General features: G+C 40.1%; 1 long non-coding RNA gene across 2 annotated transcripts; it reads right to left on the bottom strand.

Annotated features, from left to right (window-relative positions):
• Nucleotides 1-800: 800 nt before the first annotated feature.
• On the bottom strand, nt 801-19,883 carry LOC116657216. Of its 2 annotated transcripts, XR_004312264.1 has the most exons (4): nt 19,751-19,883; nt 18,894-18,937; nt 1,574-1,816; nt 801-822 (listed from the first exon to the last, which is right to left on the bottom strand). It is a non-coding gene; the product is annotated as an uncharacterized LOC116657216 (long non-coding RNA). The 2 variants fall into 2 exon arrangements; XR_004312263.1 differs by lacking the exon at nt 801-822 and having other exon boundaries at nt 1,040-1,816.
• Nucleotides 19,884-20,104: the final 221 nt, after the last annotated feature.

The following is a 20,104-nucleotide window of genomic DNA, read 5'->3' as shown; positions in this document are numbered from 1 at the left end:
CTTGTTGCCTATGTATTCTTTTAGTGACGTCATCATTCTAACTTGATTACTTCTGTAAAGATCCTATTTCTAAATAAGGTCACATTCTGAGGTATAACCCCACATTATGGGGAGTTAGGACTTCAACATATTTTTTGGCGTGGGGCACAATTCAACCCATAACAGGAGGTGCAGAGAGAAAGATTCTTGCTCACTATAGTCTGTGGGCTGCACCAGCTCCCTGCTTCACCCCCTTTGAAGAGGCCACCTCCTCTTTTATCCCAAGGTAAATGACAGGGATGACATTTAGTTAGGACTTTACTTTCTTCTTTGGGGCATTGAGGGGCAAGCTTCCTCTGTCCTCTAATAGAAATGCTAGTGTTACGGAAACGACAGGCCAGTCAAGAAACAAGCGCCACTCGGAGGGTTGGAGTACTCAGATGTATTACGCCGGCGGGCTCAGAGGGGCTTCTGCTCTGAAGCTCTGAGCACCTCCAAGACGTGCGCATGAGGTTTTATAGGGTAAACTACAAGCTTGGGGTATTAGGCCAATAGGCATGGAACAGCTTTAGCAGCATTATCATCACAGAAGTGGAGGCGGGGAGGCAGCAAACCAATATTCCAAAGCCAGATATGTATCTTTGAAAACCCAGCTGGCTAGCAAAAAACATGAACAGCAAACCAACACTAATTAACTTAGATTTACAAGTTAGTCCAGCAGAATTCAGATCAGTATTCCAATACTTAGATTTGTGAGTTATCTTGTTAGCCCAGCCCAGCCTCTCCTTCACATTCCTAGACCTGTGAGTTATCTTGTTAGATCAGCCCAGCTTTTCCTTCACACTAGGAAGAAAGCAATCAAACAAAAATTTTACTAGAAGAGAAAAAGGTAAATTTTGAAGGGTATTTCATGCCTTTATTCTTGCCCCTTGTAACTTATAGAAACGACACGGTGGGAGTGGAATAGCCCAGGCCAGCAACTCTGCTCTACTGCTGACAGCTGGTCTAGTCTGTCGGCTACACGATGAAGGAAGCAAATGGCTGATAAGTCTCCCTCACCTGCCAAGGGTCCCTTGACAACATGATCCCTTGTTACCTGAATCAATCAGGGTCCCAGCAGGAAGTGGATGACACATCAAATTTGGATCAAATGGAGGAAGACCTAATAAAGGACTAGTTACATAGGTGTGGGCACGGTAGAGCGAACTGGGGAACAAACACCCCAAATGCATTCTCACTCCCTCCTCTGTTCTTCTCTCGGTTCTGCCCATTGGCTGAACCGCTGGAAGGCCTAGGATACAGGAGCCTTTAATGTGGCCCAAGTAGGCAAATCTCTGAGGGTTATGGAGAGCCAGGGAGAAAGGTGGGGAATGGATCTGGAGGGGCAGATAGGAGACATTTAAACCCTCATCTCCTGGAAGCAGACAATCCCCTCTGGCCTTTCTGACTTCATGCCTGACCTCCTATTCCCCAAGGCATGTCCTTTAAAAAGACACAGATCCAATCAAATCGCTTTCTTTTTAAAAACTGTGCTGGATTCCCACTATTTTTGGACTTTGCCTCCCATCAAGGCCCCCATGTAGCCTTTACCTACCTTTCCAGAGGCTCAGTGCTTCAAGGGAGTCACGCCCAGCACCAAAGGAGGATTAAGGCGATTCCAAGCTAGTCGTGGTGGTCCTGTTTTCTCACTGATGGTTCATATGTTCCTGGCCAGTGAAACACAAGAGGAAGCCTGCTGGGGGCCTCTGAGAAGGGTTTTCTTCTTGGTAGAAAGATGCCACTTCTTCATTTGGAAGTTGTCCTCAGAGCCTTGAGGGCACTGAGCCTGATGGCAATGCTGCCAAAGACATGGAGGAAATCTGAGTCCCTGATGATACTACAGAGTCTCTGACTTAACAAAATCCAGGAGCATGTACCTCTCATCATCTTATAAGTGCGATCTAATAAATTGTCTTTAATGTTCAGCTGAAAGTATCCAAATTTAATCAGCGTGTCAAGCACTTAAAATGTTTTTGCTTTTTGATAGACCGTGCCCTCCGTCTAGAATGCCTTTGTGGTTTGCCTAATAAACTCCTGCGCATCCTTTGGAACCCCAATCCACTGCTTTTTTGTCTGTGATAGCCTTTCTTCTTTCATTGATGATTTAGTTATTGCCTCTCCTGGGATCTCCTAACATTTGTCCCCATGACAGGAGAAATTGGCTGCATCTAGTTTTGTTTTCCTCCTTTTTCCTACCCCGAGACAGCAAACAATTTTTGTGTGCCCTGAAGGTTGAAGTTTATCTTGTCCTAAGAACAATTGACAGGCTTTGGGAAAAAATAGTTTTTATTTTATTAAGGAGCTTTTCAAGCATGCAAAAGCAGCGAGAATAGTAAAATGACCCCATTGATCTATCACCCAACCTTACCAATGGTCAATATTTTGCGAATCTTATTTCTTCTCTGATGCTATTTTTTTTTTTTAACTGGAGTATTTCAAAGGAAATTTTAGGCATCAAATAATTTCACCCATTCATACTTCAGTATACACTTTTAACTAATAATTCAAGGTTAAAAAAAAGTCAGCTAACATGACTCAGTTAAAGCCAGGCCCTGTCTTGACTGTGCTGTTATGGTGGTAAATAAGGAGGAAAAAAAACCCCATCTTCATGCCAGGAGACACACAATGAACAAGATATTTTCAGCGAGTGATAAACAAAATAAGGAAATAAGACAGAGATATGTGACAGTGACTGGGGCAGGGAGGGTGCTATCTTAGTCTGGGTGACCAGAACAGTAACATAGCCTAGGATTAAGAATGGGGCTCTAGAGGAAGCCTGGGTTCAAATCCAAGCAACACAACTTCCACAACTCCTCAGCTGTGTGACATTGAGGAAGTCCCTTGCCCTCTCTGAGCTCCTACAGTACCCACCTCATAGGGCTGGTGGAAGTATTAAATGGTTCACAGATCTAGAGCACGTGGTACCGTGCCAGGCATGTCGTAATTGCTCAGCAGAGGTGGGAAGAGAAAAGCAAAGCTTTTTAAGGGGGTGACTTGTGTGTGAGCTGATATCTAATTAACGAGAAAGAACTAGCGGCATGACTCTGTGTTAAGAGCCTTCCGGAGGAGGAAAGAGCAAGAGAAACGGTCCTGAGGCTGGAGCAAACTGGATGTGTTTGAAGAGCAGATGGCCACTCACAGTGCTGGAGGGGTGAGACTGGGAGGGGACTCCTGGTGGGAGAGGCAGGCGGGCAAGGGTCAGGGCAAGAAAGGGCTTCCAGTTAGGAATTCAGACTCTATTTTAAGGACAATGGGGAGCTGCTGGTGGAGTGACGTGCTCTAATACAGGTTTGGGAAAACAAAATGACTATCTGGCTTCTATGTGAAGAATGAATTTGGGGTGAGGGCAAAAGCAGGGAGGCCAGCTCGAGGCTGTACCCATAACATTTGCAGAACTGGAGACAAGAGTGCAAACAGAGGCCCGGTACCATGCGTTTAAATATTTAACAGTGTGTCAAGCAAACAAACCGTTAAATAAAACATGTTCTATCCTCTGACCTCGATACTATATAATGTCAAAATTGAAAAACATCAAAATGTCAGAACTGAAAAACGTGTTAAGCCACAGGTTTATATGACTAAGAGTAACACAATACTAAAGATGACTGAATTTAATTATTGTGAATTGTATGAGTGTTTTGTTCGCAGACTTGTGATGTTCTGAAGAACAACAGAATGATATATAATTTAGAAATAATTATGAATTTATTCTACTAAGTTTATTTTTCTTGCTGTCCTTTCAGAAATATCACCAGTGATTTTAAGTAGAGCTTTCACATAATCGGTGTCCTACTGACAATAATAATTATAGGGTTAAAAGTTATAGTTAAACTGTAGGAAACTTGAATATATTTTCATCCAAAATGTAATTTGAGCAAACGTAAAATATAAAAATTAAAAATTTTAAAAGGCTCATGTATGTTTTCTCAAAAGTTACTTTTCTCCTAAAATGTGCAAAATCGTTCAAATGAGAAGGCAAAATATAATCATACTAAGTTAATGTTAAATTTTAAAATCAAAATTATTTAGATAATTAAATTATTTAGTTTTTAAAAATTCAATTAAATTTCATTAAATATTTTAACAAAAGTTAAACCACTTGCAACTCCAGTGGCAACACCAGTGTCCATCTCGTCGCCAGTGTGAAGAACTGGTATCACATATTACTCGTGCCACTTCTAGACAAGCATGCGTGCAAAGTTAAGAGTGACAAAACCGGCAGTACTGCAAATGTTCCTCAGTCACCATGTGCAAGTCCTGTGAATATAGAACTAATCTGTGAGCACTTCCGGAACCACAGATTGGAACACAGAAAGCCCAAAACACTGCACACTCGGCTCTCCTGGGAAACGATGTTTCGTTGTGCAAGAAATATCTATTGCATCATGTTATCTGAGGGCAAGGACAAATTCACTGAACACAGTTCACTGAAAACCATTTGGATGTAGCTGTCTTTTCCTTAGAGATGTGGGTAAGCATTGCCCTGAGTTGGGGAGAACGCACATGTAGGGTTATGGGTCCAACAGTGCCAGGACTGAGCGCCAGATCCCCAGTGACAGAAGTGCCTGTGTGTTCTTTACCAAAATGTTGTGTGTGTTTGTGATGTATGAAGTCCTCTGAAACATGGGCCAAGAGCAAAGGTCCCTCTTTCCTGGTTGTAAGGAGGTACCACCATCGAAGAGGCTTTTGTGGTCACCCAGGTGAGAGCTGGAGGGAAGGAAGCCAGAAGTCTAGCAGAAAGGAGCAGTGACCAGGCTACAACCTCAGATGTGGGGCACAGGAAGGACACAGGGAGCTGCAGTGACTGCCCCTGGAAACCCTCAACGACCAGCAGGCACCATGGAGGCAGGTTCCCTCGCTGGTTTTAACCTGACCATTGGGAGTTTTGCAAACCCTGGCATAAATAGTCCAACTTAATTCCGGGGCAACTGAATGCTAGTACCTTCAATGGTTTGTTAATCAATCAACTAATTTAAAAAGTTTGTTTGGAGCGCAACTATGTGCCAGGCACCAGGCAGGGCCTGGGAGTGGTGGTGAGCAAGGTGGGGGAGATCCTTGAACTCTGCTGCTCAAGATCTTATAGGGAAGGCAGAGGGTAAGAGGCAATCCAGTGAGCAGAGTGCTGAGTAAGAGCAGTTCAGATGCTGTAGGAAGGTGTGTGCTCCTGGAATCTCATCTGCAGAATATCTGAACCAGGAGACTGGGTTCCCAGTGGACATCTCCCTCAGGACAGCTGCCTGAATCAAAGAGAGAATTAACTCTTCAGCCAGACTAATTTACGCCCTCAATTTAATAATGCTAAATGGCATCCCCAGAGAGATTCTCGGTAGAATTTCACTATGTTGCTAATCAAGGGCCTGTCTGGTGGATTATTTAATAACAAGCTCCACTCTGATGACTTCTGACTTCAGGATGGATGTTTATGGCCCAGTGGAAGTACAAGAAATTACATTTCTGATCCTTAAGTCTATCCTTCAAATAACTGGGATGGTGAAACAGGAGGAAGAATGGCCCAAAGAAAAGTGTGTGGACTTTGGAGCCAGGCAGACCTGGCTGTGCTGGGTTTCCAGGCTGTGTAATCTTGAGCAAGGCACTTCCATTCTCTAAGCCTCAGTTTCCTCATCTGTAAAATGGGGACACCGACATCTACCTCATTCAGTCATCAAAAAGGATTAAAGGCAATACATATAGTAAAGACCCAACACGCGGCAGTCAAGAACAAATGCTGTTTTCTATGTTTTTCCCTTGTTGCACAAAATGACATTCAAATCAGTTGGGCTTTCTAAATAGGCTGGGTTTCTTGCTAGAGGGGATGGATGGGAGGTTAATTAAAATGGCTGGAAAATGGCTGGGATTCCTTTATTTAAAAAAAAAATATATATATATTACACATATTATTTTTCCTTTTTTAAAAAAATACAACTGATACTATTTTAAACATTTTTCTAATTTAATTTTAAGTTTTGGGAGGAGAGGTAATTAGGTTTATTTATTTATTTATTTTTCAGAGGCGGTACTGGGGATTGAACCCAGGACCTCATGCATGCTAAGCATGCGCTCTGCCACTTGAGCTATACCTTCCGCACTCTTTTTTTTTTTTTTTTAATTAGTAAACCAGTTTTTATTTTGGGGATTCTTTTTAGTTAGAGCTCTTTGATCTTTTTTCAAACCAGGACGATATTTGACATTTCAGAAACAAAACAACGTTGGCTGTTTATACGGGATAAGAATTATTCTTCATAGGAATATAGAAAAAACACTCAGAGAAGAGAAACAGTGTGAAGTCACCAAGCCCCAGGAACCCATCATAACACATTTACTGGAAATGTCCATCTTATCCATAATTAAACTATAGCTGTGGAGCTTATACTGCAGATGAGAAAAATAACTATTTTGACTCCTTAATCTTTCCTTAAGATAAATTATCACTTTTTTTCCATAAGATATCAGCCCTAAGGAAGCTTACAGAAACTTAAATTTTTTTTTTTTTTTTTGAAAAAAAGTTAATGATCTGGAAGTTTCAACTCACTGAAGACTGACTTAAGACTGACTCCACTCACAGGTAAAGGTGGGTACCATGGTCTGCAGCAGGTGGCAGTCTGCAGGGGCCCACCTGTGTAAAATGGCTGGGATTCTTGGAACAGAGTTTTAAAAAGTAAATTAGTCCTAGTTTATCCTAATTGTAAAAATAAGACTGAATTTCAGCCAATATGGTAGACTGAGTTGATGACAAAGTGTCTTTTTTTCTGGTCCACACTGCTAGATATGTTTGGAAATGTTGCCTACTAAAAAGCCATTTCCAACTCCAGCTTGTCCCTTCTTGGCCATTGTAAGAGCCCACTTCCCAATATAGAGCCTGGAGAGTGCCCAGACTCACTTTTCCAACCTCTCTCACGGATATAGGCCGGGTACCGAGTCCTGGCCAGTGGGATCCTGAGGGAAAGTCTGCAAAGACACTCTGGGGAAGGTTCTCCTCTCTAATAGAAAGAGATGCATGGGAGGAAGTGTCCCCTTACGCTACTCTGGTCATGCCCATGTCTGCTGCAGCCCCCTTGTGGCCATAATGAAGAATATTTCAGATGGACTGCAGAGAGGAAAGATGGAAAGTTCTTGGGTCTTCGCTGACACTACTGAGTCACAAAGTTAACCCGAGAACCCTTAATCTTTGCTATACCTGCAAAGATGCAAAGAGGGTCAGTATCCATTCCACTCCCTTAGTATGAGCATCCCAAGCAAAGTAATGATTTTAAAATTGGTCTAGAATTGATGATACCCATAGGCCCTGCTGGAGAAAACATAACATATCTCTGTAGGATATTTCTATAATCCACTGTCTCCATAGTTTTGCCTTTTCCAAATGTCATGTAGTTGGAATTCATACAGTATGTAGCTTTTTCAGATTGGCTTCTTTCGCTGTTAGTAATATGTATTTAGGTTCCTCCATGTTTCTTCATGGCTTAATAGCTCATTTCTCTTTTTGGTGCTGAATACTATTCAATTGTCTGGATGTAGAAGTTTATTTATCCAATAGCCCACTGAAGAACATCTTGGTTGCTTCCAAGTTTGGTGATTACGAATAAATCTGCTCAGACATCCGTGTGCAGGTTTTTGTGTGGACATATGTTTTCAACTCCTTTGGGTGAATATCAAAGAATATGATTGCTGTATTATATGGTAAGAATATGTTTATTTTTGTGCAAAACTGCCAAACTGTCTTTTGAAGTAGCTGTACCATTTTGAATTCCCACCAGCAATGAATGAACACTCCTGTTTCTCCACATCCTCACCAGAATTTTAGTAGGGTTTGCACTGAATCTTCAGATGGCTTTGGGCAGTATGGGCATTTTAACAATATTCTTCTGATCCATGAACATAGCGTATCTTTCCATATATTTCTGTTTTCTTCAATTCTTTTTTTAAAATTAATTAATTAATTAATTAATTTAGGTGATAGGGCAAATCCAATTTGCTTCTGTAACTGTTTTTGTTTTTTTTAACATTTTTTATTGATTTATAATCACTTTACAATGTTGTGTCTGTTTTCTTCAATTCTTTCATCAGCATCTTATAGTTTTTTGGTGTATAGATCGTTCATTTTCTTGGTTAAATTTATTCCTAAATATTTTATTGTTTTTGATATTAAATGGGATTTTTTTTTCAGGTAGTTTACTGACAATGTATAAAAATGCAACTGATTTTCATATGTTGATTTTGTATCCTGAAAGTTTACTGAATTCATTTATTAGTTTGAACAGGTTTTTGGTGGTCTTTAGGATTTTTCTGTATACGAGATCTGCAAACAGACAATTTTACTTCTTCCTTTATAATTTGGATGCCTTTCACTTTTCCTTTTTCTTTTCTTTTTTTTTTTTTTTTTCCTAACTGCTCTTGCTAGGACTTCCAGTACAATGCTGAATAGGTGTGGCGAGAATGGACATATTTGTCTTGTTCGTGATTTTAGAGGCAAGATTTCAGCCTTTTACCATTGACTATTAGGCTAGCTATAAATTTGTCACATATGGCCTTTATTATGTTGAAGTTTGTTTCTTCTATACCAAATGTGTTGAATGATTTTATCATGAAAGGATGCTGAATTTTGTCAAGTGCTTTTCCTGAATCTATTGAGATGATCGTGTGGTTTTTATCTTTCATTCCATTAATATGGTGTCTTAGGGGGAAGGGTATAGCTCAGTGGTGGAGCACATGCATAGCATGCACAAGGTCCTGGGCTCAATCCCCACTATCCTCCACCAAAATAAATAAATGAACCTAATTACCTCCCCCCAAAACAAAACAACAAAAAATATGGTGTCTTATACTTACTGATTTGCATGTATTGAGCCATCTCTGCATCCCAGAGATAAATAACACTTGATCATGATGTGTGATCCTTTTAATGTGCTGTTGAATTCAGTTTGCTAGTATTTTGATGAGAACTTCTGCATCTATATTCATCAGGGATACTGACCTGTAATTTTCTTTTCTTACAGTATCCTTATCTGGCTTTGGTATTAGAGTAATGCTGTCCTCATAAAGTGAGTTTGGGAGTGTTCCCACCCCTCCAATTCTTGGGAAGAGTTTGAGAAGGATGGGCATTAATTCTCCCTTAAATATTTGGTAGAGTTTACCCATAAAGCCATCTCATGCTGGGCTTTTCTGTGTTGGAACATTTTTTATTACTTATTCAATCTCCTTACTCACTATTGGTCTGTTCAGATTTTCTGTTTCTTCATTATTCAGTCTTAGCAGGTTGCATGTTTCTAGGAATTTATCTGATTATTTCTAAATTGTCTGATTTGTTGACATATAATATTCATAGTAGTCTCTTATGATCCTTTAGATTTCTGTAGTATTAGTTGTAATACCTCCACTTTCATTTCTAAGTTTATTTTAGTTCTCCCTTTTTCTCTTGGTGAGTCTAGCTAAGGTTTGTCAATTTTGTTTATCCTTTTCAAAAAATCAACCCTTAGTTTCATTGATTTTTTTTGTACTGTTTTTCTGTTCTCTATTTTGTTTACTTTGACTGTGATCTTTGTCATCTCCTTCCTTCTGCTAACTTTGGGTTAGTTCTTGTACTTCTAGTTCCTTGAAGTGTAAAGTTAGGTTGTTTAGAGATCTTTTGTTTACTTCTGATGTAGGCTGTTGTGCCCAAAATATGAATACCACTGCTATAAACATTCATGGACATGTTTTTGTGTGTACATATGTTTTCATTTCCTTTGGTAAGACCTTGAGCTTGGAACATATGAAGAGCACTCATTTACCCCTGAATTAGTTGAACTATGTGTGTGTAGGGCATGCAAAGCTCCGGATGGCCAGGTTTCTATGTGGGAATCTGTTTCTATGGCATCTGCTAGTCTTTGAGAGTTTCCCAGGAGCAATCACCTCGGCTTCTTATAGGCATCCTGTGTCCCAGATCTGAGGTTGTAACCTGGTCACTGTTCTCCTATGTGAGGAGTGGAATTGCTAGGTCATATGGTATTACTCCATTTAACATTTTGAGAAACTTCCAATTTGCTTTCCATTTTATATTCCCACCGTCCATGTATGAGGGTTCTGATTTCTCCGTCCTCATCAACACTTATTGTTATCTGTCTTTTAAATTTTAGCCACTCTGTGGTTGTGAAGAGATATCTCAATGTGGTTGAGGTGATTTTTGACAAAGGTGCAAAGGTTAGACAAAGGAGAAAAGATAGCACCCGGCCAACTGCATATTCACGTACAAAAAGTGAACCTCAAGGCCTAACCTCTCATCATAAACAAAAATTAACTCAAAATGGATTACAGACTAATATATAAAGATTAAAACTATAAAACTTCTGAAAGAAAACACAGGGGAAATTTTTTATTACCTAGATCAAGCAAACTTTTCTTAGATATTATATTCAAAAATATAACCCATAAAATACAAAATGAGAAATTGGCCTTTATCAAAATAGGAACTTTTGCTCTTCAAAAGATACTGTTAAGAGAATTAAAAGATGAATCACAAATTAGGAGGAAAGAGCCACATAGCACATATCTAATAAAGGACATACATCCGTAGTATATCAAAAACTCTCAAAACTTTATAATGAGATGACTAACAGCCCAATAGAAAACGGGCAACAATTTGAACACACACTTGCCAGTGAGGTAAGTAAGCACGTGAAAGATACACAGTATCATCAGGCATTAGAGAAATGTACATTAAAAGCACTGTAAGATACTCAAATGCCTCAAATTAAAAAAAAAAAAAGAAGTACCAAGTTCTAGCAAACATGTGGCACCACTAGAACACTCGGTGGGAGTGCAATGTGGTGCAGCTACTCGGAAAAACTGGTTGGCAATTTCTTATAAAGTTAAATATATACTTAACACACGACTCAGCAGTCTCACTCCTAGGTATCTACCTTAGGGAAATGACAGCTTATATTCATACAAAAACCTTTACATGAATGTGTACAGTAGCCTTATTTATAATTGCCAAAATGTGGAAACAATCCAAACGGCCCTCAGTTGGCGAACAGATAAACTATGGCTCATCTGCACAAGGGGTCCCTATTCAGCAATGCAAAGAAACCACCAATATATAGCAAACAATACGGCTGAGTTGCAAATGCGTTATGCCAAGTTAAAGAAGACTGAAAAGGCTACATGTTATATGATTCCATTTATGTGACATTGTTAAAAAGGCAAAACCCCCAGGGACAGAAAACAAACAAGCCGTTGCCCACGGTTCCGGGTGTGGTGAGACGTCAACACCAGAGGGAAAGTGGGGAATTTCTCGGGGGTGATGGGACTGTTCTGTGTTTTAACTGTAGCAGTGGTTACACAACTGTATGTGTTTGTCAGTACTGAAAAGAGTGAATTTTATTGTATCTAAATTATACCTCAATACATCTGACTTTTAAAAATTACACCCTGAGGAGTATTAACTAGAAGAAGGAACTAAAAATACATGGGCAAACAACAACAACGAAGGTGGAGGAACGTGGTCCTAAGTTAAAATAGTCTAAGGTCCATTTCTACATAAGAGGAGTACAGGGATCTTAATTTACTTTAGAAATTATGTTAAGTTTATCTATTTAAAAATGTAGGGGTAACCTATGAAGGGTAGAAATAAAATACAGGAATCTCTTGCTTAATATCAGTAATCTGTGTTGGTTAGAAATTAGATGTTTTGTGTGAAAATACAGATCGGAAGGAAGTCTGGTTCCCATTATTTTAAAGGGGAAACATGATCAAGTATGATGTGTCAACACGAAACCCCAAACAATTTCCTAAAACATAAATAAAATACAGTGAAACACCTGAACACAAGCAACAGTCTATCATGTTAAGATTTAATACGATGAAAACCACTGCTTCCCTGAAATAGTGTGGTACTGGCGTAAGGATAGACATATAGACCAATGGAATAGAAGGGAGAGCCCAGAAAGAAACCCTCACGTATGTGATCAACTGATACTCAACAAGGATGCCAATACCAATTAATGGGGAAAGGACAATTTTTTCAATAAATGGTGCTGAGACAACTGGTAAGCCACAAGCAAAAACAATGAGGTTGGAATCTTACCTTACAACATAAACCAAAATTAGCTCAAATAGATCAGATTCCTAAACATAACGCCATTTGCAGCAACATGGATGCTCCTGGAGAATGTCATTCTAAGTGAAGTAAGCCAGAAGGAGAAAGAAAAATACCCTATGAGATCGCTCATATATGGAATCTAAAAAACAAAAACAAACAAACAAACAACAACAAAAAAGCGTAAATACAGGACAGAAATAAATAGACTCATAGACATAGAATACAGACTTGTGGTTGCCAGGGGGGCGGAGGGTGGGAAGGGATAGACTGGGATTTCAAAATTGCTAGAATAGATAAACAAGATTATACTGTATAGCACAGGGAATCACAGAGGAAAAAATGTGATAATGAGTGTGTAGATGTCCAGGTATGACTGAAAAATTGTGCTGAACACTAGAATTTGACACAACATTGTAAAATGATTATAAATCAATAAAAAAGGTTTAAAAAAAACATAAGAGCTAAAACTATAAAACTCTTAGAAAAAAGGGGGAAGAACTTTATGACATTGGATTTGGCAATGATTTCTTGGACATGATACAAAAGCACAGACAACAGAAGAAAAACTAAGTTTAAGTTCACTTCATCAAAATTTAAAACACTTATGCATCAAAGGACACTCAGTGTCAAGAGAGTGAAAAGACAACCCACAGAATGGGAGGAAACATTTGCAAATCATATATCTGATAAGACAGTAATATTCTGAGAATACAAAGAACTCCTACAATTTAACAATAAAAAAACCTAATCCAAAAATGAGGAAAGGGGGTGGGAAGGTTCAGACTGGGATTTCAAAATGTAGAATAGATAAACAAGATTATACTGTATAGCACAGGGAAATAATATACAAGATCTTGTGGTAGCTCACAGCAAAAAAAAATGTGACAATGAATATATGTACGTTCAGGTATAACTGAAAAATTGTGCTCTACACTGGAATTTGACACAATATTGTAAAATGACTATAACTCAATAAAAAAAATATAAAAAAAAATGAGGAAAGGATGTGAACGGACATTTCTCCAAAGAAGGTATGTGTATACACACACAGTCAATAAGCACATGAAAAAAATGTTTAACATCCCTAGCCATTAGGGAATTGCAAATTAAAACGATAATGCGATACCACTTCAAACCAAGTAGGATGACAATTATTTAAAAAATACAAAACCAAAACAAATCAGAAAATAAGTGTTGGCAAGGATGTGGAGAAATTGGAACCTTTGGCATTGTTGGTGGGAATGCAACATGGTGCGGCAGCTGTGGAAAACAGTTCGGTAGTTCCTCAAGAAGTTAAACACAGAATTAGCATATGATCCAGCATTCCACTTCTAAGTATATACCCCAAAGAATTGAAAGCAGAAACTCAGATTGACATTTGTACACCAATGATCACAGCAGCATTCTCCCCAATAGTCAAAAGGTGGAAACAACACAAATGTTCATTAACAGATAAAATGGATAAACAAAATATAATATATACACACAGTGAAATAGTAACCTTAAAAATGAATAAAATTTTGATACATGCTACAACATGGATGAACCTTGGAAACATTATTGTAAGTAAAGTAAGTCAGAGACAAAAGAACAAATATTGTGCGAACCTGCTTAGATAAGGTACATAGAAGAGACCAATTCATAGGTTCAGAGGGTAGATTAAAAGTTACCAGGGGCTGGGGGCCATAGGACAAATAGGGAGTTATTGTTTAACGGGTATAGAGTTTCTGTTTGGGAATGATGAAAAAGTTCTGGAAACGGACGAGGTAATGGTTGCACAACACTGTGATTATACTTGATGCCACTGAGTGTACACTTAAAAATGGTTAAAAGGGTAAGTTTTGCTATGTATATTTTAACACACAGAAAAACCAAAACCAAAAACCATGCTTCCTAACCACCAAGCAAATGATACTGCTTTGGCAAACAATAGCTTTGTACACATTAGCATGAACGGTGATCCCTCTCTTAGCACCAGTAGCATCTGAGGTACACACCCCTTCTGTTGACACGGAGGCACAATTTACAACGAAGATTTGATTCTGACATCCTACCTATAGCAGTTGGTATCTTAATCTTAAGATATTTCCTGCACTGAGTTTTGTTTAGAACATTGTACTGAGTTTTAGGAATATAAATATACATTTTTCATATATAAATATTGGCCAGAAAATGTTGCAGTGAGAGATAGGTAATTTGTGTGAAGTTCTGGTATTGAAATCCAAGAGAATTCTCCTGGGAAATGTTAAGTGGGATATGCCTCACGAGGTATGAACTACAGGCCTCCAAAACCAGCAGAAGCAAAACCAAGAATAAAGAAAACCAAATCATTAAAATAGAAGGCTGGAAAGGGGGGAAAAGATGCATAAGAAAGAGCAGAATAAAAGGGAAACACAAATTAGATGATATAAATAAGTCCAAATTGATCAATAATCACAATAAATGTAAACAGATTAATGTTTACCTGTTATAAGACAGAGACTTTCATATTGGGTTTCTTTTATGAGGCTTTTTGATTTTTACAAAAGATATTCCAAAAACATAATGACACAGAAAGACTAAAGGTGAAAAGAGTATACACCAGGGAAATACTAGTCAAAAGAATGCTCGTACGCATCTGGTATTAGTCTCAATATATGTAGCAAAAAAATCAACAAACTGACAAGGAGAAACTGGCAAATCAGCAATCATAATGGGAGAGTCCACCTCCTCCAACAATATTTAATGAAAAACTTCAAATGTACCACAAACTGAAAGAACTTTACAGTGTACACCCAAATACTTACTGCCTAACCCTACCAATAACACTTTTACCCTGTATTTACTTTTTCATGTATCTATCAATCTCTCCATCTTTCTATCCACTTATTAAGCCATCTTATTTTGTATGCATTTCAAAGTAAATTGCAGAATCAATTCCATTTCCCTTAAAGACTTCATTAAAGTTGAAAATCTGATTGCATTTATTCTTTGAAATGAATTTTACATATAATGAAATGCGCAAATCTTAAGTGCATATTTGCTGAGTTTTGACAAATGCATACACCTGTGTAACCTAAACTCCTGGCAAGATGTAGAATGTTAGCATCATTCCATAAAGTTCTCTCATGTCCCTTCACAGTCAATCGTAGTGGGAGATTTTAACACACTTTTCTCAGAAATGGATGGGTCAAGCAGGGGGAACAAAGAAGAGCAATGATCTACAAAATGTGAACAATGCAATGAACAGGCTTGAGCTAAAAAACATAGAAAGAATATCCTTCCATTAACAAGGTAAGCACATTCTTTGAAAGCACATAGGGAACATTTATGAGAATGAATCACGTGCTAGGCCTCAAAGGAATATTCCATAAATTCCAAAATATGAGTATCACACAGACTACACTCTCTGACCACAAAGCTAGCAAACCTATCTTGCCATGGCTTGGGAAGATCCTGCCTGGGCATGGAGCCAACCATGGAGGGAAAAGCAGGGTCCGTGGGGAGCTACCGACTCCCAAACCTATCACACGAGTGGCTGGATCCTGCTGGAACCTATTTCTGCTTAAGGTCAGTTTTTATTGAGTCTCTGTCATTTGCAACTCAAGGGTCTCAAATAAAAGAGATACCAGGAGAGGTACAGTACAGCTAAACGAGCATCTTGTTATTGTATGAACAATTCTTCACATTTTTAGTTTGCTTCAAGTATAAAGCACATTACTTAATCATCCATAAAGGAATTTTTTTTTTTATGATGGTCTCTTTACAGATGAGACAACTGAGATTCCAAAAGTTCAGGTGACTCATTCAATATCACAGCCCCAATGAAACCCTTCACATGCTTCTGAAAATCTCTGGGTGAACCTCTGTCACTCTAATTCTACTCCATCTGTTTCCTTGTTCCTCTACTAGACAGTGAGTTCCTCCAGGGTAGGAACTGGGTCTTCCTCATCTTTGTGTCCCCTATGTCTAGCACAGGGCCTGTCAAATAGAAGAGCCACTGATATGTATTAGCTGAATGGTTGAAGGAATGAATGACTTGATTCTCAAGTCAAGGAGCAAGATTTAACGGGTGAGTTTGAGAGAACAAAGAGAAACATATGGCCTTTGTTAGGGCTCTTTCAAGGACATGAGACAGAAAACTAATTCAAACCATCGTGAACAAAAGACAGGGATTAAAAAAAAAAAGGGATTTAAGAAAACCACGGAAAGACATGTAGGTGTAACTTTTGCCTTAGGCTCTCAAAAGCATTAAGAACCTCTCCATCTCTCTGAGGACCTGTTGGTCTTATTCTCTTGGGCTTGCCATGGAGTGGTGAGCATGACCATCTACAACCTAAAGCTAGCACCCTTACAGTTTATGATCCAAGGAATGAAGAACTGAGCCTTGAACCCAGATGGTCTGATGCCAGTGCGTGTGCTCATAATCAAACGCTTTGGAAACAAAAAAGAAACCAGGGCAACCAGAAGAATTGAAAACACTCTATATAATGATTCACAGGGTATCGTAATTAAGAATGTGGGCTCTGAAGCAGGCTACCTGGGGATAAATTCCAGCTTTTCCACTTGCTAGATGTGAGACTTTGGGGAAGTCATTTAACATCTGTGTCCTCATCTGTAAAATGGGCACATGTCATTGTTCTCATCTGGACAATAGCACCCATCTGTACTAGTTTGCTAGGGCTGCCGTTATAAAATACCACAATCTGGGTGGCTTAAGCAACAGAAATTTATTTTCTCACAATTCTAGGGGCTGGAAGTCCAAGATCAACGTGTTAGCAAGTTTGGTTTCTTGCGAGGTGCCTGTTCCTTGGCTTGTAGGTGGCTGCTTTCTTGCTAGGTCCCCCATGGTCATTATCTTGTCTCTGCCCTCATCTCCTTTTATAAGGACAGCAGTTATCCTGGATTACAGCCCACTCATCTGATCTCATTTTACCTTAAATACCTCTTTAAAGGCCCTCTCTCCAAATAGTCACATTCTGAGGTACTGGAAGTTAGAACCTGAACATATGAATTTGGGGGCAAGGGGATGGATACAGTTCAGCCCGAAACACTACCTCTCAGGGTTATCATGAAGATTAAATGAGACAATACTTGTAAAGCAAAGATCAGGGGACCTAGAATCTGGTAAGAACTTAATACCTATTCAATGTAACTGGACACATACTTTAGACATAAGGGTATCTGGCAAGTCACAAATCTTTCTTTGCCAGGATATTGGCTGGAAGTGCCCTGGGGGCTTCTCTCATCCAGGTGCTCAGTGCAACACCATCCTTGCCTTACAGTCTACGGTCCCATCTTGAGCCCACGGCTGTTCTGTTCTGTCCTTCCCACAGAGAGTTCTCAAACTTCCTTTCTGTAACTGCTCCGAGGTTAGTTTTAAAAGTGAGGGGACGTTCTGTCTCAGCTACTCAGAGCTCACAAGAGCCTTTCCAGTATCACTGCTATTTCTACTACTTAGGCGAGCCACTTATTAAAATTTAATGACAATCACTTACAGTAATAAAGGCATTTTCAGTTTACAAAGCGATTTTCTATGCATCCTCTCTCTTAATCCTCATAACATCTGTCGGAAGGAAGTATGTTTTTCTCTATTTTATAAATGAAGAAAACATGGCTGTGAGGAACAGTCACATCATCGTGGCTCACACAGTTGATCAGTGGCAGAGATGTACCTTAAATTCTGGTCCTTTGGTTCCAGTATGTCAGGAGAAGCTCATCTTTTCAGGCATTTTTCTACAATATAAAGAATCCAGTACACCAGCCCTGCTCTCTTTGTGGGGAGAGGTAGATAAATGATTTGGGACTACTTTGATTGGAAATGACAAAAACCCAATTCAAACTGGCTTAAGCAAAAACTGAATTCATTAGCTCACCTAACAGAACACTCCAGAATCAGTCTTCAGGCATGGATGGATCCAGGTGCTCAAACCATGTCATCAGAACTGTCTCTCTCCATTTCTTAGCTTCTCTCTGTGGTCCTCTTATTCTTAGACAGTCTTTCTGCTTGGGCCCCCTGAGGTTGAAGCTGAAGCCCCAGCTCGACAAACTCAGTAGAAAGAGAACAACCTCTTTCTGGTAAACGGCAACAAATGCCCTAGATGTCATTCTCAACTATTCAGGTGGGCTTCTGGGCCCACTCCTGAGCCAGTCATTGTGTCTAGAGCAATGGCGCATTCTCATTACCCAGAGACTGACCATTTGCCCTTCTCTGGAGAGAAATATGGTGGTGGCGGAGGGTGTCTCACCAAACTCAGGGACTGAGTGAGGGGGAAAGGATTATCTTGAAAGAAAAAATACTGATGTCAGAAGTGGTGTGGGTGGCAGGCAGCTCTCTATGCTGCAGAGCTAGAATTGAGCAACCAGTAAGGAATTGGGGTCCCATCTTAACTCTCAGTTCTTGCTTTGAGAGGGAGGAGTAAGTGGACTTTTGTGATTTTTTTTTTTCCTGGATGGTAAAGCTTGGCTCAGCAGGGTAGAAAAAAAGGTAATAATTCATGGCAGAGTAAGGAGAAAAGATGGACTTTCTGGCTCTAGTAACTTAGGTTCAGAACAGTACCTAAATCAGGACCACCGACAGAAAGAGACTTTAAGGTCCTCTTTGAGGATGACCACACCGCTCCCTCCTCCCAGCACTTTCTAGCTCCCCAGGAAGCTGTGAGCTCCAGGAGGACAGGGACCACGTCTGTTTCACCCACCATCTTCTCCCAGGGCCTGGCACAGTGTGGTGCTGGCGCAGTGCAGGAGTCTATCACATATTTGTTGCATAGTTGAAAAAATGAATGGATCATGTTGATCAGTCGAATTGGCAGGATGGACTCACCTCTTTGTACAAGTCATTCCCCTTCTTTGGCCTCTGTTCTCCATCTGTCAAGTGGGAAAATGTGTAGAATGAGACTCTCCCCACAGCCCCTTTCAGTTCCTGGTTCCAGGATCTTAAAGTTCTCAGGAGACAGCCTAGATGCCTTTAAAGGAGCCAACGGAAGGGGAAACCAAATTTATTGAGCATACTGTCTCAGGTGAGATGACTTCACATGGATCTGTAGTCCCCAAACTGTGGGGGACTTCACATAATTCTTTTTAATTTGGGAAGGAAATAACATTCTCTTTCTTGCCAAGTAAGGACATTGGGGAAAAAAACCTTCCACTAACCATCATCATCATTTCTTTAAAAAAAGGAATTTTTAACACTAAGAAAGCAGGATGTACCTCACCTCAGAGGAAAAGAACAGCCCTTCTCACCCTGGAAAAAAAGACAGCTCGCAACCTGGCATGATTATTTTTTTTCCAGATTTAAATTTCATCAGTCTCACCCCTACGTAGGGTCCAGTATCTGGTACTCACTAACAGAGATTATTGTAACTTTTTCCCAACACCTGTGAAGTGGGGCCTCATCTCCTTACTTTACAGATAGGGAAACAGAGGTTCAGAGAGCAAGTGCAAGGTCAGGGAGATAGTAAGTAGTAGTCAAAGTTTTCCGGATGTCAGAGCAGATCATTTGGCAGACTCTAAGCCAAAAGCTATCTCCCTGCAGGGAAAGAAATGACCTGCACTGGCTTCTGTGGAGTGCCCCGGCGCGTGAGCCTGGACTGGGATGCTATTCTTTAACACATCTTAATGATGTGCCCACTTCATGCCAACACGCTCCCAGCCTCCTTCTCTGCTGTTCCCCATACTCACTCTGGGTCTTGTGCTCCAGGCCCAGCTCCACGCACGGGCGGCCAATGTATCCCCAGGGCGGGCGTGTGCTTCTAACAGTTTAGGGGGGTTCCCTCTCCAGGGGTGTCGGCAGCTTCCTAGGAGACTCTGGGAACCTTCAACGCCTCTAAGACCCAAAGGACTGGAAGCGTTAAGGTGCAACTGTGATAGGCTGTACGGAGATAACTTGGGAGCAAGATAGCAGTTCAAACCCTATCAAATAATGCCCTGTGCGGACCCTCCCCCATTCCCACGGGCTTCGCGGGGACCCACAACCCACAGCTCAGGCTGGAAGAAGGGGGTCCCCCAACTCAGAAGGCCTGACCGTGGAGGGGG

This window comes from Camelus ferus, chromosome 17 (genome assembly GCF_009834535.1).
Source record: "Camelus ferus isolate YT-003-E chromosome 17, BCGSAC_Cfer_1.0, whole genome shotgun sequence".
In the NCBI taxonomy this organism is placed as follows: Eukaryota; Metazoa; Chordata; class Mammalia; order Artiodactyla; family Camelidae; genus Camelus; species Camelus ferus.
This window is presented reverse-complemented; position numbering and strand designations above follow the sequence as displayed.